Source organism: Ranitomeya variabilis, chromosome 3 (assembly GCF_051348905.1).
Source record: "Ranitomeya variabilis isolate aRanVar5 chromosome 3, aRanVar5.hap1, whole genome shotgun sequence".
NCBI lineage: Eukaryota > Metazoa > Chordata > Amphibia > Anura > Dendrobatidae > Ranitomeya > Ranitomeya variabilis.
The window spans coordinates 60,982,752-61,002,970 of NC_135234.1; the positions used below are offsets into that span (position 1 = coordinate 60,982,752).

The following is a 20,219-nucleotide window of genomic DNA, read 5'->3' on the forward strand; positions in this document are numbered from 1 at the left end:
AAAGGTCATCAATATTTTAGTCTCTGGTAATTCCTTTAGTGTATCTATTACAAAGTCTAAAATAAATGTAAAGTTATAGGTTTGAATCTTTCCTACATTTTAATTGCTCTTGGATTTATCGGGAAGATAAATTAGGTGAGTTCTAGTCCTTGAGATTCAGTAACCAGGAAATCACTATATTGTACACAGGATGCATTTTTAGAAACCCTTTAGATTGTGGCTATACTTAATAATGCATCACAGTTACATATAGAGAAATATATTGCCTTTTTGTTATTTGACGCTTTTGTGGACAGTGCATTGCAGTTTTTTCAGCTATTTTCAAGCTTTATAGAGACGTAAATGTGAGTAGCACATGCCACCATTGTGCACGCAATGTAAAGGGATCACTTTATACCATATATGTGGAGCCCTCTACCATCTGTTGCTGAACATTAATCCAATACTAGCTGAGAAACACTCATTTGGTTGTAAAGTACAGCAATTTCGCTTTTACATACTAAAGATTATCCATGGCTAAGGATCTTAATCCATATAAACAGAAGTGCAGTATACCACATTTAACCATTCCCTTTTCTTCCATAAACCTAATTCTTTCCACTCATTTATGTTCATTACGAAAAGAATCCCATCATTAGGTTTATTTGATTTCTTAGTGAAAATGTTTAAAAATAAAAGAATGAGTGTACCTGTAAATAAAAAGATAGGAGTCTTAAATAATCATCATTTCTAGGACCAACCCATGGAAAGTTAATATCTCCTAGTTGCTCGGATTCATGCCAAAAATAAAAATATATCCTTTATTGTCAATTTGTACAATTAGAAACTTTTATTTAGGCATTTGGAGCAATTTGTAATGAATAGACCCAACATATGCAACGTATCAACTTCCAATGCACATCCCCGATTTTTATGCGTGTGTGTTATCGTAGTCTAGAATAGGCGTGGGCACAAACCTGATTTACACTGACCCTATAATAATAGCTCAGTTCTCTGCATGGACACATGCAAGTTTCAGATTCTGTAACACAAAAAATGTAGCATGCATCATCGGATGCTGATTTATGGCTGGTCATCTCCTAATGAGGTCAATCAGGGCACAAATTTCCATCCATAATACAGTTCTGAAAAAGAATATTTTCTTTTAGACCAGTGTTATATTCATATTTTGTAAGTTAGGTCACTAGAGGATTACATTTTGGATTATATCAAGGAATATTTGAAGACTTAGAAAAATAAATCCAGTAATACAAATGTATTATTGACATGTGGTTGTAAGATGGACATGCTTACAGAAATCAATAGGGATAAAAATATGGCTTTTTCAATTTACCATTTAACTAATGTTTAAAGAGTTATTTAGTGAGAAAGGTATTGCTTATTCAACGTATAGGAGACAAATTTCTTAATATTGGAGATCCGACTGCTGGGACCCTACTGATCCCGTAAAATTATTCTCTATGGGGCTGATAAAGATACAGTAGTATAAAAGCTTTTTTTCTCTAGAATTTCAGTAACAATTGAATGGAGCACATGTGTCTCCGCGGCTACATTACAGTGGGTTTCTTCAGAGCCTTGTTCCTGGGATCCATAGGAGTCTCTGCAGCATTACAACAAACTGACCCTCCATACATGCGTTGTGACAGTCACATAGTCACAACACATGCAGCTGAGGTGCCGAACAGCTGATTATCGGGAGCGATCCAGGTATCTAGGCTCCCGATGCAGCTATTCGGTAACCGCTATCTGAAGTTATCCGAAGCCATTGGCTCATCCCTATGTGGCACCAGGGTCTGGGTCAGTCTGCCACCTATACATTCCCTATAAATTTGCTTCTGCTTTCAAGCTTTATCCAAAGCTAAATTACATTTTCCACTAAGTACTTTTCAAGTAAAACCAGATTAGCATAAAGCCTTCTTGATATTCCTCTTTCAGTAGTGTTTGTCTACTTCTCCGCCTTGTTCAGTTGCACAGAGTAGTTTTATAGTATGTAATAAAGAAAATGATTGTAGCATTATTTTAGAATTCATTCCTACAACCTGCTGCACTATAAATATTTTCTAATAAATCTTTGTTCCTGCAAAAATCTATAGCTCCTTAGAAACATATTGACCAGCGTTTCTATTGCTGATTTCGCTTTAGTATTCATTTCAGTATCTCCTCCTCGATCAGGGCATATCTATCATGTTATTCTTTACATTTTCTGCCTACTTCATAAGGCTTTCTACTTCCCATTTCTTCTAGCTCACATTCTTGACAAGTGCAAAGCACTTAACAATAGCATTGGCCAGTTGTAACACATTTTGTAGCGTCCGACAAATGTTTACTGAAAGGAGTCAGGGTGAAAAACAGAAGGTTTTCTTATTACTTTTGATCATGTGTGCGTTCAAAAACATTTGCTTTCTAGTGCCTTCAAACATCATGTCAATGTTTACAATCTTTGATGTAGAAGTCCTTTGTAGTTCAAAACCACACTGAATGCAGCGGTGCTCTAGGTAGCAAGATTCAGAAAGGTAATATTTAAATAGATTTGATGTGAAAATACCTGTAGGGAAAGTGTGGGACCAAAATGCGTAGTATTTTCACAGCCTCACATTGAGGAAAGCCAAGTAAACATATGTCAAAGGTCACTGGGGAATTTGTAGATCAGATAGCGTAAGGGGTCATGTGAATAGGAGGTTAACTACAGTTAAAACATATTTTATTGAAATATAATGTTTACTAAAATGTTGATAGATATCAAAAAAGGAAGTTTTTCCCGATTATTTTTTCAGAACCATGGACAGCTATAAAACGTTATCCCTTGGAATATACAATAAATTTGAATAGGAACACTAACCCTGACAGTTTTGCCTGGCTGGTTATCAAGAATACACTTCATTTAAAAAAAAAATTATCTATAGCACAGGTGGCGGCTGATGAATTTTCCCATCAGCCACTGCTTGCACTCACTGTTAGCAGTTGAATACAACTCTCAACATTTTCTTCTTCTAGAACTGGTCACAGCACGAGCAAGGGACAGTGATGTGAGTTGTTTTTTTCAGCACCCGGTGCCAGAGAACAGCGCAAACAAAGCCGCTGATTTCCAGGCACCAGTGCATATCACACTGATGCACATGTACATGTGCAGGACATTTTCGGCCCATGCTGCTACCGGAAACATTTACGTCTGAAAGAGCCTTCAGTGAACTTGGTCATTTACCGAACTTTGGCCGACTTTTGCCAATTTTTAGGAACAAAGCTTGGGAATTTGAACACAAACCTGAATGTGCAGCATTCATGCCGAATTTTAGATTGTCGTACATTTTGCGAACAAGTTTGCTCATCTCATATAAACCTATAAAAACAACGTTAGGCTGTGGGTCAGTGGCTAATATCTAAGAGATTAAATATCAATGGTAAATAATTAGCAATATGATAGCACACAGAATCCACGCCAGAAAATAGAGGTAGCAAATATCAATACAATTTTATTAGAATATAAATATGAACAAGACAATGGTCAAAGAGAGACAGCAGCTAAAAAATGGCCAGTCTATGTAGATGGTGATAGATGGTGACAATTATGCTGGCAGAGTACGCAAGAAAAAAATCCATCCAAAAAATCCTGCTACAGTAACGCACTGCCATATGTTACAGGATAACACAGGGGTAATCAGTTACAGGGATGAGTAATATAAAAGAGAACACTTAGGCTAGATAATCTATAAGTCAATACTCATCTCACTGTAAACCCAGTAATAGAAAGCATATAGTTAAGCCCAGAGTAAGTAGATAAAGATCTATGCCATATATGGTGATATGTAGTTACCTTGGGGCATGGTTTAAAGGAATGCAGGCGTGCTGTAAGCAGGAAAGAGCCTCGACGCGCGTTTCACCATCGTGGCTTCATCAGGAGAAGTTTGCTCATCTCTATTTCTAAGGTTATCTCAACTCATCCCTCAACCAGAAATATATTTTCCTTCTAAGGTCATCTAACTCATTCTCCTCCAGTTCTAAGGCCTGGTAAAATAACAAACGGACCTGGGCTGAGCTTGCGCAAACGAAGACTCTTCAATGGTATAAAATGAAGGGTTTTTTATCCACCAACACGTTTTACCTTTTTTCAAGGTAAAAATTCCAATAACATTACGCTGTTTTCAAATTAAGTGGCAAAAATCTGGTTACAAATTCCTTTTAATCTGAACACTACTTAATTGATTTATATCATTATGATCAATTGGAACCCCTTTATGACACTACTTGGTTGCACCAGATAACTTCTTTAGCTTTCGGTGTTCTTTTTTATAGTCTAATTTTCTCATTGACTATTGTGTCTAAAGAATGAGTCATATCTAATGCCAATGTTATAAATGCAAGGATAAAAATAAATTTTAGTTACCCAGTTTTTGATAAGATAGAATTTGAGGCATGTTACTTTTTTGTTGGAATGAAATAAAGATTTCCCCTTAATTACCCACTGTGCTACATTTTTAACCACATCCACTGACACATTTGTAGTTAACTGAGGTCTCCTCCAACTTACCCAGGGGAGTACACATAGCTGTTTCACCAGCTTACACGTATTCTTCTTAGTAGAAACAAATTGTCAGAGATGAAAGGTTTCTTCAAGATTACCCTGTAATTAAGAAAAGCACATACAAAATTGTTTTAGAAACGGGGTGGAAAACGAGGAAGCTTGAAAGGAATATTGAGCCAAATGTCTGACTATGTGAATGCAGTATGTGGCACTTGAGTTAATCACGCAGTGAAAGAGATGATATAAAAGGACTTCATTGATTTATTTATTGAATCTTTCGTCTCTGGAAGCCTCTTGGACTGATTATCACACCAAGAATTACAGCTTTGCATATAAACAATTTAGAAATGCAGATTAAATGTGCATTATGAATGTTATGTTCCCAGAGGACACAACTGATTTGACAGGAGATATACTGTATGTTTTCAGAATGGTGAGATACAAAACGTATGCTGCTGCTACCTCCTATATCCTTTATTCCATCGTATTGTTTATATTAGCGTTCTAGCACATTCTAATTTATCACCCAATTGGAAAGTGCTTTATAGCGGCAATGATTCAACCCCCTAGTGATTTAAAGAAAGACATAGCGATACAAATTAAACCATGTTACCTTACAGTATTCCTTTATTTCCGGCACATTTCTTTTCTTTGTATATATATATGGCAGGTCGCAAAGGATAATATTGTGGTTTTGTTGGAAAAATATATTATCAGTGACTCATTTCATTGTTTGCTACAAAGACATGCACGGTATTATCAGGTATATGCTGTCTTCCCAAAGTAATAATCTACCGGACGATATTTGTGTTGCTGTAAGATCTGTCACGGATATTTCGACTTTGTTTAGGAAAGTAGCTGCAGATACTGTCTACTAATATCAAGAGAAATAAATGGTTAGTTCATGCAGTTCTTGAGATAACTTTATACTTTCACATACTTCAGGATTTTATTTTTACATTTTAAAGGGAATCTGTCACCACATTTGACCTCTCTAAACTATTACTATGGGCATACAGGTTATAGAATGCTGAAAACAGTCATCCCTGTATGTCTCATATCAGCTGTATTGTTGCTGAGAATTCAACTTTTATCACTTTATGTAAGTGACTTCTTCCAGGAAGTGGGGCGGATGGGGCCTGGATATAACAGAGACCATACGGAGAACACTCGTGTGACTCTCGGCTGAGAGAATCGGACCGATTTTTCATACGTTAAGTGTGAGCCCCGGCCTTAGATCTACTTCTTGACAGCAGAGACATGGCAAATTGCCGGTATCCATTTATCTCATTTATTGCTTGATATTTATATCCATCAAATGCTATCTCCCCTGATGACGCTGTCATTACAGCAATACATGCGAGGTCTTTCCTCACACTCCTGTTCCTCTTGCTTACAGCTTACCATGGTTTATTCCTATTTATCTAAGTACATGTGAGTTACAGTTGTTTTGGGCATGAAAGGTGTTCCATTTTCCAGTGTGAACTGCACACAGTATTGTGGGCTCTACATGTGTTAGCCCTATTAGTGCCCACTCGCTTTCCCTATATTTAAACCATGCATCTTCTGGGTTTTGGCACATAATTTATATGCTGCCCATTCGAGCTATTTTGCTTGTATACATTATCTTCATATATGTAAATGGGATTATACATATAGATAAGTATATGTTACTACTGCTACTAATTACATCTTAGGCGAGGGTGTTACAGCTGTCTTAGATGTTTGCAATGTTTCATTATATACAAGCATCTGGTGTGGGTGCGTGCGGCATGTTACATGACCATAGAATATAGCATAATTTCACACTATCACTTCTGTGAGAAACTTTTTGGAGTTCTAACAATACCCATGATCACCATTATCTATACTGTACACTGGTATATCTATTTATGCACTTCCTATGATTTTATTTTTTGGTCTATTTTATACTCAGGGGTGTGTACTACTTTATTGGACATGTGGTTCTAAATGTTTTTATGGTCTTTGTTAATTATGTTTCATAGAGATATATGCATTTTTATATTTAATTAGGTCTGGTTATCTTTATGTAGTGGCCTTCCGCTCTTGTTTTCGCCTAGCACCTTATTTTCTGACTCCGAACTGCTTCATCTATACTTGAGACTTCCCCACAGAGGAAATATCAAACAGTGTTAAGTGTCAATTCTAAGGACCACAACAAAGGCATTTTTGATCCAGAGGTGAACCAAAGAAGTCATGTTCAGAATTGATTGCCTCCTGTTATTTCCCAGCACTATGTTTTCTCTTGATTTCTGTATGTGTCGGCCTGTAGCATGCTCGTGCTTTACATTCTGGTTTGTAACTTCTGTGCTCAGCCATATCCTCTGATTCTCCCTTTAGTGAGCCAAGGGCAGTTTCCAGTAACACAGAACGTTACAGCTATCGAAGGAGGAACGGTGAACCTGACTTGTCGCGTTGATCAAAATGATAACACCTCCCTCCAGTGGTCAAACCCAGCTCAGCAGACCCTCTACTTTGACGACAAAAAAGGTAATCATATTTTTAATACTACATACCATGTTGGGAATGCTCTCCATTTTCCCCTATACTATGCCATGCATTCAATCCCTTGGAATATTTTTATCCTGACTTCTTGCTATTTTGATACGTCTGACAAATACAGAGAGAGAAGGTTTCTGACTGTTGAGATGTAACATGAAAAGCTTTTTTGCTGTGAGGCTTTGTAGGTTTTATGAATAGATTCTTCACTGAGCTTTAGCTGAGAAATTCCTCAGCCGATGCTCAGGAATATACCTCAAATAGAGAATATGTACTGCTCACTAACAATAGACTTGCTGGTTAAGATTGCGGTCTCTTACTTTGTCGAGAATAATTGAGAATGTTGCAGTAAGTGTTAAATGAAAAGCTTACATGTACGTTGGAGGATGCCCGAAGGTCTGCAGGCTATGACAATGTGAGAAATGTTAGGATAACTTACATAGACTTATATTTCGCTATCTCCGCTATGTTCTACCAGGCGAGAACAGAATGGCAAAGTTTTAATACTAATTTCCTGTGAAGTCTGGAAAGAGAGTGAAAAAAAACAAAAAAAAAACAAAGTCCCATTCATTTTTGCCAAAGGGTTTGAACATGAAATACTTAAGCATTTCACAAGAAACAGCGTGGAATCTGCTACAAAGTATATTCAGATCATTCATTCGATTAGAAATAAATGTTGTTAATGTCTGCTCACGCGTTTCTTCTCTTCTTCTGAAAATTTGCACATCTCCTCTCGCCTTTTCTGCTTTTCTTTAAGGAGATATCAATGTTGAGATTTAGAACTGGATTTGAATCTTATCAAAGATATATAAAAAATAAATTATTTGTGTTTCAGTGTCTCCAAAAATGTATGGAAATATTTACAGAGAATCACATCCCAGAGATAAAGTAAACAGCATTGTAGGATCTCCATGGGGGCCTATAAAAAGCCAATTGATTATTAATAGACTTCTTCAGAGGTTAAGGCTGTTTGCCCATGACTAGTTTTTGGTGAGTTTCTGACACTGCATATTTTCACATCATCAAAAATGCAGAATCTGACAGTCCCAGGAAAGTGCATGGGATTTACAGAAATATCACACCAACTGAGCATCTTTTTTATTCTGAGTAAACTGACCTGTGTTGCGTAGTTCAAATGCGCAACAAGTCAATTTCTCTTGCAGTTATGCTGAGTTTTATGTGTGGATTTTTCTCATGGACTTGCATCAGATGTGGAAAATCCGCAGGTAAAAACCACACATGCATTTTTAGAAATGGAAATGCATAAAAAAATGCATGTAATCCTGTATCAATTAGGGTATGTCAAAGCCAAATACCAGTAAGTATCAAAAACAAAGCAGCTTTCTTTAAAACATAACATTCCAACGAGACTAAAAATATGCAATGAAATGACCGTAAATAGCCTAACTTGCTTTCTAGGTAAAAAAATGTTGCTGAAATTTTGCAGCATCAATATCTTACCAAAAGCTCATCATGGGAATGTAGCCTAAAGAAGTCTCATCTTCTGATGAAAGTCTGTAGCCACTCTAAGAGACTACAGACATCTGAATCCTTATAGAGCACACACCACATGTTGTCAAGCTTCCCTGGAGAGAAGATAAATCCAGCTTCTTAAAAATTCTAAAGATTTATTGAAAAATGTATTTAAAAAATTGCATATCAAAATTGTGAATTAGCAGCATTTTTCAAACACACACTGATGTTCCTTGAGCTACATGGTTTACTATCCCAGAATGCATCTGTGTACAAAACCACCAATGATCATAAGTATGGATATCACATGACAAACAGGTACATAAAATCAAGAAACATAGAAAAACAATTTACATAATTAAAAATAAATACCAACATTACTAGAGGCTATAGGAATAATACTTAGTAATGGAACATAATTTCCTTGAATAAATGAAGGCCATGCAGGCTGCAGGTACATAATTTATATATTCAAAACATCTCATGAGTGAGGAGGCATCTCCTGATATCTCCTCCTCTAATCGATCTGTTGACCCTTTCAATTCAAGACACTTGCAATGATGCTATCTGTCATTGGTGCTGAGAGAGGAAGTGTCTGAATGCACTCGAGATGGTGCGATGGGAATTGTTCTGTCCTCACTAAATGAGGCAGGCTCATTGTAGCTATCCAGTCAGCTAAACCGCTATACCGGGTCCAATAAGGAGACTGTGGTTGAGTCTGTGCTTTATTAAACGTAGTGGTATATTGATGCGGTGAAACTGTGAACAATGATATACATGGAATCAGTACATGGTATAGAACAAATACATACTACACATGATAAACGTTATGCATTACATTTAGAAGGCTAGTAACTGAACTAGGAGAGCAACTGGTTAAGCTAATAATAATAATAATAATAATAATAATTTTATTTATATAGCGCCAACATATTCCGCAGCGCTTTACAACTTATAGAGGGGACTTGTACAGACAATAGACATTACAGCATAACAGAAATCACAGTTCAAAACAGATACCAGGAGGAATGAGGGCCCTGCTGCTCGCAAGCTAGGCTAATATAGAGCAGAAATATCTACAGAGAGCATAAAGACATACCGGCAATGCAATCGCAAGGGGGATGAAGTGCAAGTGTCTTTCCTGGAGAGCAAACTGGAAGTGAAAGGATAATGGAGGGAAATGTAGGCTGAGCTACCATAATGCATTGCAAGGGAGAATCAGACATAAAAAATACATAACAGAAAAATAGAACAGTCAACATATCTCTGACCGCTAGAGGGAGCCAAAGCACTACAAATAAAGGTATGAATATATCAAGTCCTGTATACTGGCTGAGAAACTGCAAATTATGCAAACAGATAATCGGAGGTAACAAATTAGATGGCGGAGACAGAACACTCCCCGTCTGACATCAATGGATGTCACTACTCCTTTCTTCCAAAGGCAACAATAGGACCAGTTCAGATACCGGTCTGGAAAATGTCTTAGGTTCATTCCCTTTGGTCATCCTTAGTTCAACTTTGCGGACGTTGCCGTCCTTGCTCGGGAACGTTGGGGTAACTAGACCAAGTGGCTACTGGTTCCGGTGAATTTGACAGTCTTTCACAAGAACAAGGTCACCTACGTTCAGATTAGGTTTAGTAGATTGCCACTTCGTACGTGGCTGCAGGGTAGACAAATATTGTTTGCGTCACCTGTCCCAGAAAGTATTTGCAAGACTTTGTACCTGTCTCCATTGGCGCTTGACCAGATTGTGGTAATGTTGTATGATTAGGTAGGCAACATGACATTTTCCAGGAAGTATAAGAGGGAATTTCTCCACAAACTCCATCTCAGCTTGTTTGAGTCGGCCTCCTACTCTCAGTAGGCCACTGTTGTCGATGAATGGGTCAAGTTTTCTCAATACGCTGCTCACTGGTATTGGAGCTTTGTTAATGAGACATTGGATTTCTGCAAAGTAGGTTTCTCTTTGAACAGTGAGGATGATGTGATTTCTAGAGAACGCTAAGTCAGAGGTAACATATGTATCTTTACAAAGATGCCAACCTTTACATTTTTCTGTGCCACAAGTTCTGGTGGTCCTGAATGAGCGAGCTATATGAGTCAGGCAGGTAATGGCTCGAGTAAGTGACTTCCAACATGAGAATCTGTCGAACCTGCAAGATCCAAGCTGGATAACAGAGGTCATTGTATGAAGTGTAGACACCTGAGGGCGGATTTCAGCATCTGAGTCCTCTCCTACTAGTTCAAAGGTGTCTGGAAAACATTCCTCAACGTACAATAGTTTTGGTCCTGAGAGCCACGTTGTGCTTCCTAGTCGACTTGCGTCAACTACTCTAGTTGCATGATCTGCGGGATTCTGGTCCGTGGGTATGTAATGCCACTGCTTTGGATGAACTGCTCTCCTGATTCGTAGCACTCTGTTATTGACATAAACGTAGAATCGCCTGGTTTCGTTGTGTATATATCCCAAGACTACTTTGCTGTCTGAGTAGAACTTGGCCTGTGTCAGGTCGATATCCATTTCGGATGTGATGAACTCTGCTAACTCAATGGCTAGGACTGCGGCACAAAGCTCTAACCTGGGTATAGTGTGCTCTGGTTGTGGTGCGAGTTTGGCCTTTCCCATAATGAAACCAATGTGGCACTGACATTTGGAGTCTACAGTTTTGAGGTAGGCAACAGCGGCAATTGCTTTGACGGAAGCATCTGCAAATACGTACAGTCTTTGGTTTTGTATCTCCGTAGATTGCACAGGGGCGTATGGTCTTGGCACATTCAGGTTGGAGAGTGCCGCTAACGAGTTCTTCCACTCTTCCCACTGGATCCTCTTTTCAGGTGGCAGAGGTGCATCCCAGTCAGATGTTTCCCTAGTTAAGTCTCTTAGTAGGGCCTTGCCTTGTATAGTAACAGGAGCTGCGAAACCCAAGGGATCGTACAGACTGTTGATGGTAGACAGGACGCCTCTATGTGTGAAAGGCCTTTCTTCCTGGTTGACCTGAAAGGTGAAAGTGTCTGACTGTAGATTCCAGAGAAGCCCAAGGCTGCGTTGCATTGGTGCGGGGTCTGACCCCAGGTCCAGGTCTCTGAGACCATTACATAGGTCCTGAGAAGGGAATGCTTCCATGAGTTCTTGGCTGTTTGAGGCTATTTTATGAAGCCTAAGGTTCGAGCAGGCAAGCATGTCCTGGGCTCTCCTGAGAAGACTGATGGCAGTCTCATTTGAAGGCATGGCTTTTAGACAGTCGTCGACATAAAAGTCCTTTTCTATGAATTGTCTGACATCTGCTCCGTATTCTGCTTCTCCTTCCTGAGCCGACATTTTGAATCCATAAATGGCGACTGCAGGGGAAGGACTGTTGCCAAAGATGTGCACTCTCATGCGATACTCTGTGACTTCTTTATAGGGATCATTGTCTCTGTACCAGAAGAATCTTAGGAAGTTCCTGTCTCTCTCTCTCACAAGGAAACAATGGAACATTTGCTGGATGTCAGCGATGAAGGCAATGGAATCCTTACGGAAGCGCATAAGGACTCCAAGCAGTTTGTTATTGAGGTCTGGTCCTGTCAGTAGAACGTCATTCAGGGAGACATCATTGAATTTGGCACTGGAATCAAACACGACTCTGATCTGGCCTGGTTTTTTAGGGTGGTATACTCCGAACATGGGTAGAAACCAGCATTCTTCAGAGTCTTTGAGAGTGGGAGCTAGTTCTGCGTGACAGTTTTCGAAAATCTTTGACATGAAGGAGAAAAAGTGATCTTTCATCTCTGGTTTCTTTTGCAGATTACGCTTGAGAGAGGAGAAACGTTGTAATGCCTGATTTCTGTTGTTCTGTAGACGTGGTCTGTGGGTTTTGAAGGGAAGAGGTGCGACCCAGCTGTTGGTCTCATCTTTAACGAGTCCCTTGTCCATTACCTCTAAGAACAACTTGTCCTCTACCGACATTGCCACTTGGTTGTCCTGCTTAGTTCTCTGGAAGACTGTGCACCCTAACTGATCCTCATAGCTTCCCGACACTATGCTGCTGTCATGAGTAAAGTCTATTAAATGATTGGGCAGTTGGATGCTGTGTGGCAGTTCCCTGACATGGAACTCATTGTTACAAGGTTGAAACAGAGATGGTCGTCCTTTCTCCAATGTATTTGTCAGCATGCTTGTCACAGAAGATGGGGCGTGCATGCGTCTCAAGCATACATTGCCAATTATGACCCATCCTAGGTCTAGATTTTGGGCATAGGGAGCATTGTGGAGTCCATTGATATGACGTCTCACTTTATGAACCTGCAGGATATCTCTCCCCAACAGCAGAATTATCTGGGCCTGATGGTCGAGTTCTGGTATAAGGTGTGCTATTCGCTTTAAGTGAGCGTGATGGATTGCTACATCTGGCATAGGGATTTCAGATCTGTTGTCTGGGATCTGGTTACATTCGATGATCGTAGGTAGCGGTAGGCAGAATTGTCCGTCTAATGACTCGATTTGGTAGTCAGTAGCTTTCCTGCCTGCCGTTGTCACAGTACCTGCACACGTCTTTAATGAGTAGGGAGTGCTTGGCCCTTTGATGTTGAATAGGTCAAAGAATGTTGATCTTGCCAAGGATCGATTACTTTGATCATCCAAGATAGCATACAGTCTTACAGCCTGGTCTCTATGGCCTTTTGGGTATACTCTGACAAGGCATATTTTTGAACAGGACCTACTGTCTATTGTCCCTTTGCAGACCTCGGTACATTGTGAAGTGATCTCTGGTGTAGCTGTATCAGTGTTCCTTTCCTCCCCGCCATGCTCACTGTCAGCTGGCGTGTTTTGTGCACTCCATGGAGCCGGGCCAGGGTGTAGAGCAGTGTTATGGTCTGTGGTGCCACATTCTGTGCATTTTACACTGACCTTGCAATCCTTGGCGAGATGAGTTGTGGACGAGCAGCACTTGTAGCAGATACCGTTCTCTTTCAGGAAGCTTCTGCGGTCTGGCATAGATTTTCCTCTGAAGGCTCTGCATTTCAGGTGAGGATGAGGCTTCTGATGAAGTGGGCACTGCTTGTCAGGGTCCTGCACCTTTGTCTCTGATTGGGAGCAGCCAGCAGACCTGTAATTAGAACCTGGAGAAGAAACATAAGTCTTGTGTACTGCCACAGATGTTCTGCGTGGATTTGCAGGTGGTGACGGTGTGGCATATGGCATCGCAAAGTCAAAGCTGGGATCGTTTCTAATTCTCGCTTGTTGGTGTATAAAGTCTACAAAAACGGAGAAGGGAGGAAATGGAACACTGTGTTTGTATTTATACGTGGAACCATGTGTGAGCCACCTCTCCTGTAGATTGTAGGGCAACTTCTGGACTATAGGGTTAACACCTCTGGCTGTGTCGAGAAATGCAAGTCCCTGTAGGTCGTCCTCGTATTTGGCAACTTGGATTTCCTTTAGTAGGTCGCCTAGCTCTCTAAGTTTCTGGAGACCTTTGTTAGAAATTTTAGGGAAGTCATCGATTCTTTTGAACAAGGCCTTTTCTATTACTTCTGCTGAGCCGTAACACTCATCCAGCCTCTTCCAGATCTCTTTGAGGCCAGTCTCAGGGCGGTTTATATTACTGTCTCTGATCCTTACAGCGTGTTTGACTGACTCTTCTCCCAGGTATTTGACTAACAGGTCTATCTCTTCCCTGTGTTGTAGCCCCAAGTCTCTAATGACATTTTGGAAGGAAGCTTTCCGAGCTCTGTAACCTTCAGCTTGATCAGTGAATTTCATGAGTCCCTTGGCAACCAGTTCACGTCATGTGAAGAACTTGGCAAATTCTGTTGTGAACCGGTTGTCAGTGGAGTACACTGGTGATGGATCATCCTGATAGTGATGTGAGGTGCATTCATACCTGTTAGTGTCCTCAGGGTGGCGCCAGCCGGTGTCGTATTGCTTCGGTCTGACGTATGGTGTGTCAGCAGGGTGATCCACATTGGTTACCTGGTGAGGGGCAAGGTAGTCATTAGCAGAGTTGTTTTGTCTCACGTTTTCGAGTTTGTTTCTGTCCTGGAGCTGAGCCTCGTGATGACTCTCGCTCACTTCGCTGGAGACGTCGTATTCTTGTTTTGGTACTGATTCAGGGTTATAGTTTGGATCAGGAAGTTCATTAACATACTGAGATGTGCGTTGTGGTGAGTCTTGTAGTGGAAACTCCAGACTCGACGTACTGCTTTGGCTATGCACCTTAGGACTTTGCGCGGCTTCTAGCGATTCCGCTTCAGCGAGGGCTGCGGCAGCTTCCCTTTTTGCTGCTAGGCTTTCTAAGGCGGCATCCACGCGTGCCTTTTCTAACTGCATCCTTCTCTCTTGGTCGGCTCTCTCTAAGCGTGACCTTCTCTCTTCGTCATCTAGGCGTGCCTTTTCTAATTTAAGTTGCATCTCTTGGTCAGCAAAGCTCGCTCGTATTTTGGCGGCTTCAGCATTTGCGCGGGCAATGGCGACCGCACTGCTGATGGATGTTGTCTTTGAGGAGACGGAAGTAACAGATCTTGTTCTATGCGATTTGTGAGACATGGTGTCTTGGGAAAGTGCTTGGCTGTGCAGAGATTGCTGTAGCTGTATTTAGTCTCTCTGTAGCCGGTGACTTGAATCCCACTAGATGGATGGCTGCCGTTTCACTGTTCTGTCCTCACTAAATGAGGCAGGCTCATTGTAGCTATCTAGTCAGCTAAACCGCTATACCGGGTCCAATAAGGAGACTGTGGTTGAGTCTGTGCTTTATTAAACGTAGTGGTATATTGATGCGGTGAAACTGTGAACAATGATATACATGGAATCAGTACATGGTATAGAACAAATACATACTACACATGATAAACGTTATGCATTACATTTAGAAGGCTAGTAACTGAACTAGGAGAGCAACTGGTTAAGCTAGGCTAATATAGAGCAGAAATATCTACAGAGAGCATAAAGACATACCGGCAATGCAATCGCAAGGGGGATGAAGTGCAAGCGTCTTTCCTGGAGAGCAAACTGGAAGTGAAAGGATAATGGAGGGAAATGTAGGCTGAGCTACCATAATGCATTGCAAGGGAGAATCAGACATAAAAAATACATAACAGAAAAATAGAACAGTAAACATATCTCTGACCGCTAGAGGGAGCCAAAGCACTACAAATAAAGGTATGAATATATCAAGTCCTGTATACTGGCTGAGAAACTGCAAATTATGCAAACAGATAATCGGAGGTAACAAATTAGATGGCGGAGACAGAACAGGAATTTTCAGAATTGATAATATCAGATACAAAAAAACCCAGATTGTCAGAAAGATATAGATAGTTCTTCTCCCAGAAGGACATCATTAAATTAACCAGAAAAGGTGAATATATAGCACACATGGAAACACCTCTACATTGTAAGAAGAATTATTGGTCTAAGGAGAAAAAATTACAAGTCATGAAAAAGTAAGTGATAAAAATAATAAAAGCATAACTCGGAGGAGTAACCAATATACTTAGAAAGATGGAATTGCAAAGGATTAATGACAATGTCATGTGAAATTGATGTATATTATGCTACCACATCACAACTTAAGCAAATAAATTCAGTGGACCAGGTCAAATTGGAAAGCTGTTCCAATACGTCACCGCTTGTTCAGTTACCGCTCCAAGAATACAGAGCGGTCACTGTAACCGTGCTCCCGGCTCTGGCTGATTCTTAGCTGTCAGGGCTGTGAGAGTGGTTATAGCGACTGCTCTGTATTCTCAGAGAGATGACTGAACCAGCAGAGCCCCAGCCTCCTTGATTGAAAACCAAATGCTGGCAGGGAGAATAAAGTTAATTTTCTCCCTGCTGCATTCGGCTGCCTGCAGGCGCCGAACAGCATAATAACGCTATTAAACTGAAGATAACTGCATATCTGCAAGTTAATATCCTTACTTCTGGGGGCTAGTGATGAGAGAGTATACTCGTTACTTGGGTTTTCCCGAGCATGCTCAGTTGGTCTCCAAGCATTTTGGCGTGCTCGGAGATTTAGTTTTCATCGCCGCAGCTGCATTATTTGAGGCTGCTAGACAGGCTGAATTCATGTGGGAATTCCCTAACAAAAAGGAAACCCCCACATGTGTTCAGGCTGTCTAGCAGTCACAAATCATGCAGCTGCTGTGACAAAAACTAAATCTCTGAGCACGGCAAAATACTCGGAGACCACCCGAGCATGCTCGGAGAAACCAAATTAACGAGTACACTCGCTCATCACTACTGGTGACAGGTTCCCATGAAATGAACACTGCCATCAAAATTTCGGACAAAGGTGGAGTTCTGGTGGTTATGGACTCTTCATCCTACAAGTCACAAATTATTGCTATGTTCAGTGATGCGACCACATACAGAAAACTGCCCTTCAAACCTACCAATTTTTTCCAGCGGGACCGCAATCACATTACTGAGGAGGGATTTTAACTTGGAGAATAACAAAGGTATGAAGAGATTATATTATAGTTCATCAGCCATTTTTGTCCATACTTCATGCCCTCTTCAAGATCCATAAATCAATTGACGTTCTTCCAATGAGACCAATTGTGTCTGGCATTGGATTGGTCACAAAATGACTCAGTGAGTGGATAAATTCATTGTTAAAACCACTTTCCCAGAGCACTCCTGGTGTCCTCAAGGATTCCCATGATGTATTGGAACAGCTTTTTAATTTGACCTAGTCCACTGAATTTATTGGGTTAAGTTGTGATGTGGTTTCATTATTTACATCAATTCCACAAGGCATTGCTATTATTGTTTTTCAATTCCATCTAAGTATAGTGGTCACTCCTCCAATTTATGCCCTTACATTATTTTTGTCACTGAACTTCTTATGACTCATAACTTTTGCTTTTTTGACCAAGAATTCTTCGTACCATGTAGAGATGTTTCAATGGGTGCTGAATATTCACCATCCTAACTTAGGTGCCTGTAGGCCAGATAGTTAAAAATAAATACCAAAGTCAATGGAGGATATGGAAATAATACCTAATAATGGAACATAATTTCCTTGTGTAAATTATGACTCTGTAAATTGTTTTTCTAAGTTGCTTGATTTTATATATCAGTGTTTGTCATGAAATATCCATGCTCATGGTTATTGGTGCTTTTGTTCATATAGGCATTCTGGGATGGTAAACCACCTAGCTCAGACAAAGAAAGCCAGTATGTGCTCAAAACACATTGCAAATTCTCAATTGTGAGATTTAATTTTTTTAATATACTTTTCATCCCTTGCTTATTGACATCTACAGCCTAATGGTGAACTGGTTTCATTAAGACTTCATATTTGATTTTCTGATGTTGCTGGATGGAGTGAGCAGTCACATGACCACAATTATGCTTTTTGTATACATGGATTCACTTGGCAGCTAGACACAAGTTAGTTGTGTGAGGCCAAATATGCATAGTCAGAATTTGGTCAAAGCTATGTAAATAGCATACTTATGGTCATGTCGCAGCTCCTGCTCTTGGCCAATGCAGCAGAATCTTGACAGTGTGCAGTGCACACACTGTAAGGATTTAGAAGTCTGCAATTAAATGGAGTGACTGTAGATTTTCATCAGAAGACTGGACAACACTTTTATGTTTCACTTTAGCCTTTTCACTTTAGCTTTTAGCTCCAAAATACTATGCTTTCTAAAGTTTTACTCTCAGTAAATCTAAAAACTCGTCTTGATTCACAGTGACCTACAAGGTTATTGTGATCCCCCTTCTGTCCTTGGCTATAGATGAACAAATGAAGCAAAGGTTATTATCATGACTCATAATAAAGCAAAATTTTGATAGTGTGCTGAAAAAATAATGTCACTTAAGAGGCTTAAGATAATCTTAATTTGTACAAGCCATTGGCCAATATCAAATTAGGTGTCAAATTACACTTTTCCATTCCATATTATTCCACAGCTGTGTTACATGAGTCAAGGTGATATTTGCTATATCTGTATTTAGACTATACAACAGATTAATCAAAGTGTTTACACTGCATCATTGGCGTAAAACACTTCGAAAGTCTCAAACATTTTGGTATCTCAAAGTTGGCAAAAAATGTTGTGCTTTTGGCGTTTTCACCTTAGTCATAGTCCGTTCCATCAAAGTGGTAGAACTTTATTTTTTAGTCCACCAATGGGACTTTCATACATGTCTTGAGCATCACACAGCTCCTGTGACTCCTTACTTCCTTGTGGATGGGAAGGGGCAAGCATTCCTCTCTATATGACCATTGTGTTTGGGCAGCATTATTCTACTAGTGAACTGAATGTGCTGCTGTAATAGACGAAGTGCTTGTTCTAAAGACTAGAGTGTTAAATGTATGATTACAAATAGAGATATTAGTGTCTTTGAACAAACTCAGCAGCTCATGTGGAAAGTGAACAGTATTTAGGCAGACAGACTGGTGGAGGTTCCTGATTTTGTAGGACTGATAACACCTGTAAGTCAGGAGTTGAGTGGAAGGGGGAGATGAGCAGCTAACTGCTCTATAGAATTTAGTGGATTGGAGTGAAGTGATTAGTATCTCAGAAACAAAAAAAAAGAAATAATAAAGAAGGCTAAGATAAAATTACAAAAATGTATTCAAACACCATAAAATAAAAATATAACAATATTTAGTTAACAAAGAAACCCACGGATCAGGCAATTGGTGAGTGAACCTGGACCATATAATGTGAAAGTTAAAAGGTAGCCTTCATCTATAGTAAGAAAATGTTGTACACGGCGACTGCTGCTATAAATACATGTTCTAAATAAAGCACGAAAGGGACAAAGGGGTATATATATCAGACAATTGTCAAATATGAATATAATCCCAGTAAGGCTGGTTTCACACTTGCGTAGTGCAGAGCTGCGGAGGGCTGCGTAGTTCCTCCATTAAGCCCCACCCACTGCACACCTCTTTCATTCAGCTTCTCCGAACTGCACCAAATGCAACATGTTGCATTTTGTTGCAGTTAGCGCAGCGTCAAAACGATGCATGCAGAGGCATCCGCATATATTAGCATGGCAATGTTAAAAATAGGTACGCATGACGCATGCCATCGTAGGTGGACCTGAATGGAAGAGGTGCGGCAGTGGGTGGGGCTTAACAGAGGAACTATGCAGCCCTCCGCAGCCCTGCCCTATGCGAGTGTGTAATCAGCCTAACATGGTCATTAACCTCTGTATATACAAGTAGTGAAATGAGAAAATTAGGGATATACATGCCAATATCAGAAGGAAAACAATAAAATAATAATAAAGAGATGGGTGAGAAGTACGGCAGATGTACGCCAGTTACCCAGACATTTATGAGTAAAGAAATAATATTAATGCAACCCTTATGCTCATCATAGAATTGCAGTTACATGTATTTAAATACACAAATATGTCAACATGGCATTAATACTAATGTTCATAGCATTACCTATGGGAATTAGGATGTCCAGGGACCCACCACACTCACACATCCACTATCTCATATTTGCGTGCATACCCCTCTGTGCCTCATTTCTCTACTTGTGATTTATATTTTTATGTCTGTATGTAGGTTGAAACACACATGCCTGTATTCACTGTTTGATCAACATTAATGCCTACCTCAGTGTATACACAGGTTAATGACCATGTTACTGGAATTATATACAAATGTGACAATTGTTTGATATATGTACCCCTTTGTTCCTTTTATGCTTTATTTTGAACATGTATTTATAGCGGCAGTCATGTTGTACATT

General features: G+C 39.9%; 1 protein-coding gene across 2 annotated transcripts in view; it reads left to right on the plus strand.

The window, feature by feature from the left end:
• Positions 1–20,219, plus strand: part of CADM2 (cell adhesion molecule 2) — a 784,471-nt gene that overhangs the window by 148,832 nt on the left and 615,420 nt on the right. For both annotated transcript variants that reach the window (XM_077294078.1, XM_077294076.1), the window contains exon 2: positions 6,881–7,030. The gene's annotated coding sequence lies outside the window, so the exon portion shown is untranslated. The remainder of the gene's footprint in view (positions 1–6,880; positions 7,031–20,219) is intronic.